The sequence below is a fragment of the Rana temporaria genome, chromosome 4, assembly GCF_905171775.1.
Source record: "Rana temporaria chromosome 4, aRanTem1.1, whole genome shotgun sequence".
Lineage (NCBI taxonomy): Eukaryota > Metazoa > Chordata > Amphibia > Anura > Ranidae > Rana > Rana temporaria.
In genome coordinates, this window is record NC_053492.1 from 339,404,931 (window position 1) to 339,421,440 (window position 16,510).

The window sequence follows — 16,510 nt, forward strand, 5'->3', positions numbered from 1 at the left end:
CCTGTAATCCTTTATATAATGAACCTTGCTGTGGCACAAGCAATGTATTCAATCTAAATGCTGCCAAAATCACAAACAGAAAAATCAGCACAAGGGACATAACTTACAGCCAGTATGATGTGTCCCTTGTGCTTATTTCTCTTCTGTTATTTAAAATCTTCCTCTGCCCTGTCACCCCCCCCCCCCCCCCCCACGGATGTCTAGCTGTCTCATATACTGTATGGCTGGTCTAGGACTGTCTCTTGAAGCATATCTCCAGTCTTTGACAGTTTTCTGTAACATTACATATACTAAACATTACATGCAGCTCTTTGGTGATGTCACAGGGTGCATCTATGGCCCCCTATATCAACAAAAAGTTGACCACCACTGGTGTAAATAATCTATGTAAACAATTGAAGAGCAACTGCAAGTATTTAGACTGAAAATGTTGTGGAGTAAAAAGTAAAAAAGTAAAGAGTGATAGGGCCAGATCCACAAAGAAGTTACGTCGGCGTATCTATTGATACACCGCGTAACTTCTAGGATGCCCCGTCGTATCTTTGTTTTGTATCCACAAAACAAGATACGACTGAATAAAGGAAAATTTATTATCATACTTACCGTAATTTTCCTTTCCTGATGGACTCCATGGCAGCCTACGTGTGGGTTAATCCCGCCTCCTCTCCATTGATAGGACCCCATACCCATAAAGGTTTACTCACCGCCCAGTACTGGTGTTCCGTAACTATCCCGACTCCATAATTTCAGGGTGGGAACTCCGTCTGCCATGGAGTCCATCAGGAAAGGAAAATTACGGTAAGTATGATAATAAATTTTCCTTTTTCCTGACTGACTCCATGGCAGCCTACGTGTGGGAAATAACTAGCCAGACCACACGGGTGGGTATGCTGAACAAAAATAAATTTTAATTTGTCCCGTCAACTGACAAAACTGATAAACCAAAATTCACAGAGGAAAGAGATGCAGGCTCAACACAGTAATGGGACATAAAGGTATATATAGAAGACCAAGAGGCCGCTCTGCAGATGACATCTGGAGCCACGTGACGAGCTGCCACCCAGGAGGCTGCCATCCCTCTGGTAGAGTGAGCTGTCACCGCTTGCGGAGGAGCCAAGCCCTTCGCCCTATAAGCCTGCTGAATTGTCTGAACGATCCAGGCCGCGATTGTTCTGGCAGAAGCCTTTTTCCCCTTGTTACTGCCTGAGTGCAGGATAAACAAATGATCGGAACGTCTAAAGGGGGACGTCATCTGGATGTATTCAGAAAGGATTTTGCCCATGTCTAGAGGGTGAGTCTCATTGGAATCCGAAGACCTGAAGGTAGGAAGGACAACTTCTTGATTCTCATGAAAGACAGAAGAAACCTTCGGATTTGAACCCAGCATGGGTATCAAAACCACTCGATCCGGGAAGAAGGTAAGGAATGGCTCTTTGTGACCAAGGGACCCGATCTCCGAAACTCTTTTGGCCGAGGTGATAGCGACCAAAAATGCCACTTTAGCTGAAAAGTCCTTTATAGAAGACGGGGAAGGCCCCGATGTACTGAGCCCACTCAGAAAATCCAGGACTAGTGGGAGATCCCACTTGGGAAATCTTGGCTTCCTTTGAGGTCTCAACCTTGATGCCCCTCGAAAAAATTGTTTGACTAGTGGGTGTACTGCCCACGAAATTCCAGAGAAGGCCGACAGGGCCGAGATTTGAACTCTCAATGATCTTACGGATAGGGGAAGATCTAACCCCGTTTGGAGAAAACTCAATACATCTTGGATTTCTGGATTCCTAAAGGACCTGCCTGAGACCGTAGAGAATTCTACAAATTTAGCCCAGATTCTTCCGTAGACTCTATTCGTGCTTGCCCTTCTCGAGCTCATCAGCGTGGAGATTACCCCAGAGGCGCAACCAAGGGATTCCAGGCTCTCCCTCTCAAGAACCAGACCGTCAGTTTCATCAGAGCCGGACAGGGGTGTAGGAGTGAACCCTGAGAGAGAAGGTCCGGTCTGGTAGAGGTACTGGGTCCCGATAGCTCAGTTGGACCAGGAGAGGGAACCATGGCCTGTTCGGCCAGTAGGGAGCCACTAGCGTCACCTCGACCTCTTCTGCTTGAAGTCTCTGTAGAAATCTCAGTATTACTGGGATCGGGGGAAAAGCATATGCTCTCTGGAAACTCCACCGATCCGTCAAGGCATCCGTCCCGATCGCCTGACTGCAATGACCTCTCGAGTAGAACTTCTCCATCTTGGTATTGTGCTGTGAAGCGAAAAGATCTACTTGGGGACTGACTCCCAGAGACAAGATCCATTGGAATGATTGGATGTGGAGAGACCACTCGTTGATATCCACCTGAGTGCGTGAAAGAAAGTCTGCCTGGGAGTTCTGTACTCCGGGAATAAAGACTGCTGTCAGGTTGACCAGGTTTTCCTGTGCCCACTTCATGATGGGTTCGACTTCCCGTAGAAGAGACGAACTCCGTGTCCCTCCTTGCCTCTTGACATAGGACACTGCTGTGGTATTGTCCATCCTCAACAGTACCGACTCTCCCTTCAGGAGTTGGGAGAAGGACTGGAGGGCACACCAGGCTGTTCGAAGCTCTAGGATGTTCGAGCCCAGATTGCGGAGGCGAGCATCCCATCTGCCTTGTGCCATGTTTGTACCACACAGGGCCCCCCAGCCGTAGCCACTGGCATCGGTCGTCACTGTGACCCAGGAGACCGGGGCGATAGAATGGCAATTCCGTAGGTTTTTTGGCTGAAGCCACCAAAAGAGGCTGTTCCTCATGGAAGTTGAGATGCGAATCTGCTGATTCTTGTTGCCTGACTTCCACTGCCTGAGGAAGCCGGACTGGAAGGGACGTAGTCTCCACAATGCCCATTTCACCATGGGGGTTGTGGAAACCATTGTTCCGATGATCCTTAGACATTGAAACGCCTTCAGATGGCGGGTGTCTAGCGCCCGAGAAATCCTCTCCTGAACCACAGGGATCTTTTCCGTCGGAAGAGAGATGGTTTTCTTCACTGTGTCGAACTGGGCCCCCAGATATACTAGGCGTTGAGTTGGTTCCAAATGGCTTTTCGTTAGGTTCAGGAGCCAACCGAATTCGGACAGGATCGAGATTACTTGATCTCTTTGTGCTAAGAGCTGAGTCTTGTCCTGAGCTAGGACAAGGAGGTCGTCTAGATAATGATAAAGCCTTATCTTTTTCAGTCTGATAAAGGCCACCACTGCCAACAGGATTTTGGTGAAGACTCGCGGTGAGGTTGTCAGCCCAAAGGGTAGGCACACAAATTGAAGGTGTTCTTGTCCCACGTGGAACCTGAGATATTTCTGTAGCTTGATTGCCACCGGAACGTGGAAATAAGCGTCCTTCAAATCTATCGAGATCATCCGGTCGCCTGGCTGTATGGCTTGCTGGATTGTCGACAGAGTTTCCATCTTGAACCTTCTGTGTTTTATAAATTTGTTTAGATAGGTCAAATCTATGACTGGACGCCAAGCACCGCTTTTCTTCTGCACCAAGAAGAGGGGGGAGTATACTCCATGAAACTGTTCGTCCTTTGGGACGCATACTACTGCTCCTTGGGATTTGAGTAGATCCACATAAGTTAGAAGAACCTGTTTCTGTTCCGCTGATCTTGGGAGAAGGGTGGAAATGAACCTGGGAAGAGGAATGTTGGAGAACGACCATGCGTGGCCTGATGTTATTGTCTTGATGACCCAAAAGTCCGTGATCGAGGCCGCCCAAACGTGCCGAAAGAGGAGCAGACGAGCTCCCACCCGATCCGCCTGGGCGGGCGTTGTTTCAAAAGGACTTCGCCTGATCACGTCCACTTGACGCTTGGTTAGAAAAAGCTGGTTTGCGAAAAGATGCACGACCTCTACCCCAGTTTCTTCTGAAGTTTCCGCCAGGTCTGTAGGCGCGAGCTTCTCTAGTGCGGTCCGGGCTATACCTTCGGAATTGTGGTTTCTTCTTACCGGACTGACGCCTATCCTGGGGGAGAAAACCCGATTTACCCCCTGTAGCCTTAGCAATGGCGTCATCCAGCTTGTTGCCAAACAAGGATGATCCCTCAAAGGGAATCTTACACCAATTTTGTTTGGACGATGGGTCAGCGACCCAGGGGCGCAACCACAAGGCCCTTTTGGCTGTAACAGAGGACAGCATAATTCTTGCCAATAGGCGAATTAAATCGACGGATGCCTCCCCCAGAAAGGCAACTGCTAGTTTAAGTTCTGACGTAGCAGAACTTCTGGCCAGCTCTTCAGAGACACCCTTAAGGAAGGAGTCCACATTCTCCGTCCAGGCCTCCATTGCTTTGGATAAAGCTGCCAAGGCCAAAGCAGGTTTGCATGCTGTACCAGCAAGACCGTAGATTCTTTTGAGGTCTTGATCCATCCTCCTATCAAGACCATCCTTGAAGGACACTGAATCGGCCAGTGGCAGTGTAACATGCTTGGCCAGTCGTGTCACTGCTGCGTCTACCACAGGAATATTCTCCAGGTGTTTAACGTCATCTGCTTTGAAGGGATACAGTCTGGAGGCCTTGTTGGCCATAGAGGACCTCTTGTCTACTCTACTCCATTCTTCTTCAAAGATGCCCTTTAGTTCGGTTAACAACGGAAAACTTGGGCGCTCCTTCCCCAGGCGTTTGAAATATTTCTTTTGCTTAGCTGGAGAAGTAGATTGCTCTTCCCACAGGAGAGCCTCTTTGATTGCTTTGATAAGCGGTGTCACTTGGGAGAAATCAAACTCTAGACTCTCCTCATCGCTTTCCAGTTCACCCTCCTGGGAATCTAGGGAAGCAGTGCGAGGCTGGGAAGGACCAGGATCCTCATGGACCTCAATGGCCGGAGAACCAGACCTGATGGTACCGGTTTGACTTTGTGTGTGGGAGACATTCTCTCTCAAAGATTTTTGTACCACACGTTCCACAAGAGACTCTATACGACGATCTTCAGTCTCCTTTTCCCCAACCGCCAGGGCGTAGCATCGGTCACATAATGATTTGCCCTCCGGGACATAAGTATCACATCCCCAGCAGGCTCTGTGATCAGAGCGGCTTTCGTGGCGGTGGGAGCGGTGTCTGGAGGAGGAATGGGAACTTCTCCTCTGATGGGAAGATGTAGATGGAGATCTTCGTTTACTCTTTGATTTAGAAGAAGAGGAATGTTGATGCGGCCTGGCAAGGTCTGCGGACTGGATAGCGGCATAAGGATCAGGACCGGAAGGGCTAAGGAAAAAATGAGATATATATATAGGGGGAATAAGTCAGACAAAACATACAAAGTGTGACTTCCACCCCTATGCCCCCCCTCACCCGCACATACCTTGTGCGTGAGGGCTGGCCACCTGTAGACGGTGACTGGTCCATGGTTTCTTGGACCTGCATAGCACTGTGATATTTATCCAAACAACGGAAGAGATCCTAAGATGCCGGATAAAAAACAAAAAATATAAGAACACTGCCCCTTTAAGAAGAGAAATTTTTTTTTTTTTTAAAAACCATATAGAAATTTAAATATAATTTTCAAAATGCTAGGCAAGGAAAGAAAATACATTTAAATTAATAATTTGTTATGCAGCATTTAAAAACACCCAAAATGCAGGAAAAAAGGAGTATAAAAGAGGATCTATGCCTATAGCACAGGCAGATCCCCAACTGACCTGGCAGAGTATCACAGGATCAGCTGCTCGCCTGTCAGGAAAATCCCCAATGTACACAGGCGAGCAGCTGATTTTTAAATCCCCCGCCGGTGACGTCAGACGCTGCCCACGTACGCGCCTGCGCAGTGGTGAATGGCTCAACGGCGCCTGCGCGGCCGCCGCGAGTCCCGTCCGACTGCGCATGCGCGAACCAAGCCTCGCTCTGAGAGTGGGCATTGCGCATGCGCGAAGGGCTCTGGTGCTCGCACCAGGAAGAGAAAAAACGGCGCTGGAACGCAGGAGCGCTCCAGCCGCCATACAGGCAGAAAACAATATATAGAAAGAAACACACAACACATAGGTGACTGCCATGGTATAGAGATAAGACCTTGCCAGCCAGGAAGTCCGGATCTTCAGCACACGCAGCAACGACCGCACAGCGGAGGGGAAGTTGCTGCAAAGCTCTCCACCCGCCCATGGCTGGGATCCGAGCTGCACCGCTTAAAGTGTGCTATCCATTCAAGTATGTCTTTTGTTTGCACAAATCTGTATTTCCTGGATCCATGGAGGAGGACAAAAAAGGAACACCAGTACTGGGCGGTGAGTAAACCTTTATGGGTATGGGGTCCTATCAATGGAGAGGAGGCGGGATTAACCCACACGTAGGCTGCCATGGAGTCAGTCAGGAAAGGGGCTAGATCCGACTGACGTACGTCTCAGTACACCGTCGGATCTTAGGTGCATATTTACGCTGGCCACTAGGTGGCGCTTCCGTTGATTTCCACGTAGAGTATGCAAATTAGCTAGATACGCCGTTTCTCAGAACATACGTCCGGCCGGCGCATTTTTTACGTCGTTTACGCAAGGCTTTTTTCGGTGTAACGTTACCCCTGGGTCTATGAGGCGTACACAATGTTAAGTATGGACGTAACATATTATAGAAAGTTTGTGAGGATGTGGAAACCCTGGCTAGACATAACAGGATGCTCTATATAAGAAGATGACGTCTTTCAAATTTAATATATACTTTAACCCGCTATCGGACATCCCTTTAAGGGGAGGATTAATCTAATGAAGCAAATTAACTCAAAAAACTGGTCCATGGTGTGATGGGAGGGTGGATGGGTGGGCGAGGGTTGTAGGGGTGGTGGGGGGGACGGTGGACACAAGGGAAGACAATTTGGAATTTAAGAGGCTTTTTTCACTTAATCATAATGATACAGAGGTAGGGGGAGGGGAAAAATGTATGCTTGTGTATGTATTATGTTAAGTCTATCCACGTTGGTGTACTACTTTTTGTACTTTATATATGCAAACAACAATAAAAAATGTTACAATTAAAAAAAAAAAAAAGTATGGACGTTGGGCCAGCGTCGGATTTTCCGTTGTGTACATCGTTTGCGTAAAACGTTCGCGAATAGGGCTTTGCGTAAATTACATTCACGTTGAAAGCATTGACTATTTGCAACGTGATTTCGAGCATGCGCACTGGGATACCCCCACGTACGACGCATAGCCGTTCAAAAAAAACGTCATTTACGTGGGGTCAAGTTGAATTAACATAAGACACGCCCACATCTTTGTCATTTGAATTCCGCGCCCTTACGCCGACACATTTACGCTACGCCGCTGTAATTTTAGACGCAAGTGCTTTGTGAATACAGCACTTGCCTCTCAAAGTAGCGGCGGCGTAGCGTAACTACGATACGCTACGCCTGCTTAAAATTACGACGATCTACGTGGATCTGGCCCATAGTGTTCAAGCCTGTACACTACATTATGAGCATTTACATTTGCTTATCTTGCAACAGTTTGCAGTGCTGTGGGATTATTCTGCATGTATCCATCTTAATTTTATGACTGAGTAATATGGCCAATTCTTTTGTGATTGTCAGTTGCTTCAGCAGCAGATCCTGGTAATCAAGGTTCGGAACCTATGGTTGTTGACTTGTAAGCTAGATAATTGCATGTTGCTGCCTTTGTCTCAGAATGACCCCTATTGCTGCAAACAGTAACAATTCATTCTCCAAAAATCACAGTAAAATTAGATAGTAAATAGAGTTTGGAAGGAGTAAAGATTTCAAGAATCATTGGATCTTGCTTGGAAATCAACAGTATAGTTTAGGGTTTATGTTTAAGCAATAATAAGGTAATCATATTTTACATCTGCTGTAAGTTTTTGGATGTATATTTTGTACTGACCAGACAGCATTCCTGTCACCTTCATTCTTAACTCTTAACTCACTTTACCTGTTGATCTTTGTTGTCATTCCCTAATGCCAAATATGCATTCTCACTTTTCACTCCAATTATCTTAGCATAGATCACATACTTGAGATCTAACTAATAGCAGTTAGTCACCATGTCTAAAGTTTGACATATATTTTACGTAGGGCATAGTCATACTGAAAATATTAGACATATTTGCACCTGTCACACCTAACATGAGTCTTTACTTTACATTGCACAAACATGTATACTTATTTTACTGTTTCCTTTTAAAGTTACCATTTAAAAAAAAATATTCATAAAGCAACCTATCTTACGTTGGTTGGCATGAATAAAAGATTAGTTCAATATCATCCAAAGAGCATACAGGTCACAATTTCAGTATCATATAATAGTAAACAAGTTGACCCACCCAACAGATGGCTTAAAATATATCCAAAGCCTAATTTGTTTTTTTTGTCAAAAAAATAAAAACTATTTTTTTTCCTTGTGTCTTACTGGGGTCATTTTACCAAACAGAAGTTCTGTCATGTAGTGTCTACAGTAACATTTTGGGGTTTCCATTATATTTTATCCTGGTGACATGGACAAATGGAATAGGTGAATTTCCTCAGCATAGATACAGACTGCAATACATATGGGTTAAATCAAATGCATGGGTTTTTAACACCTTTTCTATCCAAACTTAGAAAACTAAAACATTTTGGCTGTAGATTTACTTAACTTTGATACAGTGTTGGTCAGTGGTGAGCTTAATTTGTTGTTCTTTACATTTTGTTAATACAGTTTGGGACAAAGCCCATGTGAAGTTATTACTAAGGACAGACAGCATGGAAATTGATAACACAAGTGGGAATCCCAAGTAACTACCACACTGAAATTAGGTACTGTTTTACATTTTTGAAGGTAATAGCAAATTGGATTACCATCAGCTTTCTGAATGACTCATTGGAACCATGGTATGTTCTCTTTCTTATTTATGGATTCTTTTTTACATTTACACTAATTAATATTGAACATGTTTTATTGAAATGTTTACAATGAGCACAGAATATCTGATTAGTACTTTGGTTTTTCATCCAGGCTCAAATATACGTGGTTCTATTTTGACCTAGGAACTTTTCTTTCTTATTTCTAATGCAGGAGAGGTATTCCCAAAGACACCTTTACTGTGCACTCTTTACTGCCTCTCTCACTGATGAAGTCTGAAGTATCAAAGGGCCATTACTAAAAGGGTTTTTTAAAACCATTTTTCACATTTATTTCAGCCTTGGATTTTGATTGGTGATCAATCAAAGGAGAGATATAGGACAGGATAAAGGACATAACACATAATAAAGCTGGATACACACAATATCATTTTCTTTAGATTTCTTCCTTTAGATTTACCAAAACCATATAATAAGAGGTCAAACCCTTCAAGTTTCAATTTGTATGCTATGCAATGACGTAGGCCCTTGCACTACATGGTTTTGGTAAATTTAAAGGAAATCAAACAAAAGTTGTACAGTGTGTATCCAGCTTTAGTAAGCAGACCTACCCATGAAACATGAGAGGTCTGTGGAATTTGCCTGCTATGTACTTGCCAGATAAGTGACATACAGGAGTAGTCCGTGTTGGTAAATTTGAAGATAGTGAAAATGACTGTATGATAATTGCAATCGTGTGATAGTAAAGTCCTCAAATAGTTCATTCTGCTCAAAAGATATTCAGAGAACTATTAGGTATGATAACTGGGAGGATCCACACATTTTGTAAAAAAAGGGGGAAAAAAAGACCCAAACCTACTATGTAGATGTGTATGCACAATTTAAGTTGCAATGCAGAGAATGCAACAGGAATGATAAAACATTTGGCTCTTTTTTTGTTATAGCAACCATTATTGTTATGACAAATAGCACATGCTTTTTTTCTTATTAAGTCGAGTCTGAGAGTACACATAGTGCTACAAATATTTAATATAAAAGTACTAAATGACGTTAAGGACAAATGGTTAAATTAAGTACATTGGGCCAGATTCATGTACAATTGCGCCTTTGGAAACTTAAGCCATTTAAGTTACACCGCCGTAAGTTTTCAGGTTTAGTGCTCGATCCACAAAGCACTTACCTGGAAACTTGCGGCGGTGTATCGTAAATGCGTCCGGCGCAAGGCGGGCCAAATCAAATGGGTGGCTAACATTTAAATTAGGCGCGCGCCCGCGCCGGACCTACTGCGCATGCTCCGTTTCCTAACTCCCGCCGTGCTTTGCGCGAAGTGACGTCATTTTTTCGAACGGCGACGCGCGTAGCGTACTTTCGTATTCCCGGACGGCTTACGCAAACGACGTTAAATTTTGAATTTCGACGTGGGAACGATGGCCATACTTTAAACAGCAATACGCTTGCTGACTAAAGTTAGGGCACCAAAAAAAACGACTAACTTTGCGACGGGAAACTAGACTAGCGGCGACGTAGCGAACGCGAAAATCCGTTGTGGATCCGCCGTAACTCCTAATTTGCATACCCGACGCTGGTTTACGACGTGAACTCCCCCCAGCGGCGGCCGCGGTACTGCATCCTAAGATCCAACAGTGTAAAACAATTACACCTGTCGGATCTTAGGGATATCTATGCGTAACTGATTCTATGAATCAGTCGCATAGATAGAAACAGAGATACGACGGCGTATCAGGAGATACGCCGTCGTATCTCTTTTGTGAATCTGGCCCATTGTTTTTCTTCATCTGATGATCTTAAAGCAAGACACCTTATCCAGGTTACAGTTTAGAGTCAATGATGCAGAACTAAATATAACAACTAATACTAAGGCTAATTCAGTTTTGTGAGGTTGCTGACAAGTTAACCTACTTGCATAAGGATGCCAGTGGAGAGATATCCTTACAGGATTTCCCAATTGTACTCAACTGTTGCAGCCATTAAAAAGATAAAATCTGATTCTGGTTCTCACAAAATTGGGGAGTCTAACTGCAAGAAAGTGAACCGTATTTCTTGGAGGGACTACGACCCAAACAACTTTTGGTAAATCTCACCACTAAGGAATCCGAGGAGTCAATAGGGGATTAAATTCACTTGTGTCAGCCTAAAACTAAGATATTGCATACTTGGCTGGCTTTAATTTTTTAATTAAAACTTTAATTCTTTCCCACCTGGATTATAATTAATGCAAATATTGAAAATATTAAAACCGTTTATCAAACATTAATTTTAATTGAGACATATTTGTCATCTATAATATTTTTTTCATAAAATCTAAAATATAGATATATTTATATACAGTATATACAAGTGTGTGTAGAAATGTGCAATACAACTATATATATTCTATATGAAGTCTAGTAATTGATAGAGAAGGAGAAATAAATCTTACTTCCATTTTAAATATTACATGTATTTTTAAGAAACAATTACATTTTAAAAAGGAGAACAGAGTAAATATGAATACATAGCTTTACCTTTGGATGATTCTTTACCAGGATGAAGTTTCCAGCTATCCTGACACTTAAGAAGTGAGCACTTGTCATCGGCTACAATTGGTACTATTCTTTGAAGACACCAAACAAGTATTGCAAGCTGAAATATGTAGGGCGGTCACAATTTTATGACAAAAAGGGATGGGCCTGGAAAGACTGAAGCAGGTCTTCATTAAATTACATTACAGGCTCATGTAAACACAGAGATGTACGCAGTGAAACTACAAAAGTTACAGTGGAGTCACCAATGACATGGACCTCTCCCTTATACATAATAGCAGGAATATAGATTAGGCCCAGAAACAAGTGTGCAGAGGTTTCTAAATTTAAGAAGGTTTCGAGAACCAGCTAATAAAATTCTTACAACATGGTAATATTTAGAGCTATAGTTTATTTGAGCATGAAAGGTCATAATATCATGTCACAAGTCAGTGACAACGTACACTGTGAATACCCCATCACACTCTGACTCAATATACAATTTCTAAGTACATACAGCAGCTGTCTTTTTTGTAGCATTTACACAAGTTTGGCTGCTTATGCCCCAAAAACATTAAAAAAATTGTGTTAGTGTGCCACTGAGCACCACTACATGAGACAATTCATGCTACACAAGTGTTCCATTATGAGTAGCTCACATGTTAGCAGTGGGATGTGAGCAAACCAGAGTAACAGGCATATCTAGCAAATCTGTGTGAGAAAAAACTGAATAAGAGGCATATCTAACTGATTCAAGGGTGAAAAATAATTGCATTTTTTGTGATTGATATCACTGCAATTTGATTAATTTTGTTTCCACGTTGTGCTTCTGGTATTGATACTGGTTGACACATCTCTAGCATACCATACAACTCAAGAAGTATCAGTGATGGAGTAAAGCATACTTTATTGTAGGGAACATTTTATTACAGTAAATATACAGTACTTACCTGTTACATTGGATACATATTGATATCATAGCAGCTTTGACCAGCCTTCTCTGGAAGTGATTTGCAACTGAATTTGTTATTAAGGTAAATTAAGATTGTATTGATTATACAATACAATATCTTTCCCCTGGCTTCTGCCCATGGCGCCTAGGTGAGGCTGATGTCATGCTCTTCAAGGGAATGCCTAGTAGCTCAGCTCAGGAAAACACATTTATGCACTGTTTGCATCGACTCATGGGATTTTACCTTTTCAACAATCCTTAGGGTTTTGTGGAAAGGAATGTGACATCACCCCTTGCAGTATGGAAGACAGTGGAAAAGTGAGTTTATTTATGAATTGTTTCCACATTTTTTTTTTAAACAGTTTGCCACGGGGGGGGGGGGGGGGGTGGCATCAAAGTTAATAAGCTGTGCTTGCTTGTTATCAGTTTTCGAATGACAGCCATGGTTATGGGAGGAATCCACATATCCCCTATATCCAGTTTTGTTTAAATGGTTTATATGTATTAATCACATAAGGACCGAGCCACTTTCTGAGATATGTTGTTTACAATGTAAACATCCCTTGTAATAGAACAAAAGCATGTCAGGTCCTCTTAAAAATGAGATCTGGGGGCAAAAAGACCTCAGATGTTATGTTTACACTAAAATGCAATAAAAAAGAATAAAATAAAAAAATTTCCCTTTAAGAGCTATGGGTGGAAACCCTGCTATGGTATGGAGACGATGGGGCCATCTTACCCTCACTCGTCTCCATACTCAGCCATCAGAAGGACCCGATCGCCTCCTCCGTTGCCGATGGCTCCGGTAAGCGGCGGGAGCACTCTCCCGCCGATAAAAGTGATTTTGCAATGAACCCGCCGCAGAGACCACTATTATCGGAAACCGGACTGCCCGCTGAAGAGGATGATACATGGGTTATGGCAGCTAGCTGCTACCATAACAAAGATATCCCTCTTCAAACAGCCGACGTATATCAGCATGCGGCGGTCCGGAAGTGGTTAAGATGCATACTTATGATACAATTGGTGCAAACAATAGAGCAGCTATGTAACCGCTGCTTAGTCTATGGCCCCTGAGTGCTCAGCTATGGCACTAGTGGAAGCACAATGGTATTCTTAAGGAAAACATACTTAAAACTAGAAAAAAAAATGGAACCAGAGCCCAATGTTATCCCCTGTTTAATAATATAAACTACATTTACAAATTTTTTGTACATTATAACACATTTTTAAAGAATGAATTCCACTTCAAATATATAGTACACACATCTTTATTTACTATAAAGTTCTAAGTTTAGTAAACCAGGATATGATATGATCAACATGTACAAATACAAAAGTGGTCCATGTAGTGAACTTGATGTTGAGTTATTCACTCTAAAGGGGGCACTCTTTACATCTAAAGGAAAAAAAATAAACTCCACGGACAGAAAGGTTTCTTTAAAGTAAAAGCTGTGAACATGTAGAATAGACTCCCTCCAGAGGTGATTCTGGCAAGCTCAGTAGATTGCTTTAAAAAAAGGCCTGGATTCTTTCCTAAATGTACATTTACATGTACATGGGTACTAACATTTATAGGTAAAGTTGATTCCAAAGAAAATCCGATTGCCTCTCGGGGGATCAGGAAGGAATATTTTCCCCCTGCTCTAGCAATTTGGAGCATGCTTTGCTGGGTTTTTTTCGTCTTCCTCTGGATTAACTGTGGGTTAAGGATTGTGTATATGGGATTTTTATTTTTTTAACTATGACTAACTATGGAACTATGTATACATTTTACATAATGTACTGAATATGCCCATTGGGAGCCACTTAGATGCCCTCCTTTGTATATATGTAGTAATACCATTACTACCTATCAGTCCCCATACCCAGTGGAGTGTGCCAGCATATGCAAGTTCTATTTTTTACCATGGAGACACGCTTCAACTGAATTGTTTTTTCCCCCTTTGTTCTACTTGTTATATATGAACCCAATATGTTATTATATTTTATTACTATTTACTATTTATTGCTATAGAATTATGTATCATTCAATTTTTGACTACTATACCATGTATGATATATCATTATTGTTTTTGTTATACTGCCAATTGCTGCTATGCAATGCTCTCATGTTACCATTTTTGGGTCTATTGTACTGGATATCTGCCATATTCAATTGTTCTGTGGTTCTCCTGGGATACATGCTTCATTCAAAGTCCCACCCTTGTCTTTTTCTTCAAATCATCGGGGATGGAGGTACTCAACTGATACCTAGTGCCTCATTTAAAGTCCCAACCTTTAGTTTAGCTTAGTTTTTTCATAATTTCCAGGGATGGAAGCGTGTATCCCTATTTTCTTGTAATATTATATTGCTGGCACTCCCCCCCTATTTAGGCTGCTCAGTGGTCTATTTTATCAAAGCATAATCTATATTGTGATACCTTGAATCCTTCACGTCACGCTTTCGGCGTCATGCGTGGTACGTCACCTTTGTGGCGCTGGCGTGCGCTATTGTTGTCCATCTCGGCGTCTCCATGAGGTGGGTGGCGCTGGAATGTTAGGCAGCTGTCCCTGCTCCTATGTCTGGCGCCACCTCCCCTCCTCATTGGCCGCCTAGCATGCCGTTGGTGGATCCCCCGTCTATAATTGCAGTGAGTACCAACACTCTCTCCGGTCTAGCTGTTCCCTCCTGAATGGACACGTCCATGGTTTTGTTTGCAGCACTTACCTTCACAGCCCCACTTATTGAGGTATATTTTGATCTTTGTTACCATCTTATCCTGCTATCCCTATCTCATCTTTCTTTATTATTGATCACCATTTTATCTAGTGTCTATGATTCATCACCTCAGCATTGAGGTTTGTTTACTATATACATTGTTACCACAATGTATTACACTTCACACCACTTTACTGCTTACCACACACATTGTTACCACAATGTATCTTATTTCACATCTCATACCGTCTTCCCTTCATTGGTCCCTACCATATTTTTATCCTTTCTCCCTACCCATTTTTACTACTGTAAGGGGTTAGGTTAGCTCGGTAGCGGGGTGTGTGACCCCTTGGATGGGTTCACCACACACTGAATTTATACAGACAGGCAGTCGAAGATGGTTGAAAACAAAGATTTGGGTTTATTCTTCCATCTTGCTGTAAACAAGTGCAAGCATCCAAACAGCATAAACAAAATCAAACATAAAATAAACCCTGGCCACTTTGGGCGTCTACCTTCCACACAGGAACCTATCTATGGAGTCTAGCACAGCCTACTGCTGGGTAGACAGTGCTGGTCATACAGCAGAAAAACAATAGTCTTTTGATTTTTATCACACAGAAAAATCAATCCTCTCCTCACCTCCTCAGAAGACTTTCAGTACTGCTCTCTTTCACTCAGAAAGCCTCAGCATGCAGCAAATCAGTGGTAATCCTCTGGACTACTTATAGAGGCCTTAATTGCCTCATTCTGAACAGCTGAAGTCTTCCAACGCCCTTAGACCATTTCTGGCTACATTTGCAGCCGACGCCTAATAACAATTGGTGTATTGTCTAAACAAGGCAGAAATGTATGTCCCATCTGTGACAACACCCACAGATTTACCTGACTTCCTGTCACATAACCCCCCTCTTGTTTCAACCCTAGGGTTGGGACACAGGTTGCCAGGCAGGCATACACTCGGGACAACCCATCTGCATTCCCCATTTAGCACCGGGGCGATGCGTTACCGCAAAACGAAATTCCTGGAGGGCCAGGAACCACCTATTTATTGTCCTATTGGTCTCTTTGTTCTGTGCATTCACTTCAATGGGGCATGATCCGTCACCAGTTCAAACTGTCTACCCACGAGGTAGTACCAGAGAGAATCCAACGCCCATTTCACCGCCAAACATTCTTTCTCAATGGTGGCATAATTCTCTTCATGGGCCTTCAACTTTCAGCTGAGGTACATAAAAGGGTGTTCCTCCCCCTTGATAATCTGAGACAGTACAGCTCCTAAGCCCACATTTGACGCATCTGTCTGAACCACGAAGTCCCGTGAAAAATCAGGCGAATTTAAAACTGGCTGACTACATAAGGCCTGTTTTAAAGCCTGAAAAGCTGTTTCTGCTTCGGGAGTCCATTTGGTCATTACAGACTCCTTTCCTTTGGTCAAATTGGTCAGGGGGAACAGCCTGTGAGGCAAAATGGGGGATAAAGCGGCGATAGTAGCCTGCGATCCCCAAAAATGCACAAACCTGTTTCTTATTGGCGG

The 16,510-nt window shown here is 43.0% G+C and overlaps 1 protein-coding gene across 1 annotated transcript in view; it reads right to left on the bottom strand.

Annotated features, from left to right (window-relative positions):
- Window positions 1-11,426, bottom strand: part of LOC120937493 (neuroblast differentiation-associated protein AHNAK-like) — a 58,301-nt gene extending 46,875 nt beyond the window's left edge. Inside the window, exon 1 of the mRNA XM_040350760.1 lies at window positions 11,324-11,426. The gene's annotated coding sequence lies outside the window, so the exon portion shown is untranslated. The remainder of the gene's footprint in view (window positions 1-11,323) is intronic.
- Window positions 11,427-16,510: the final 5,084 nt, after the last annotated feature.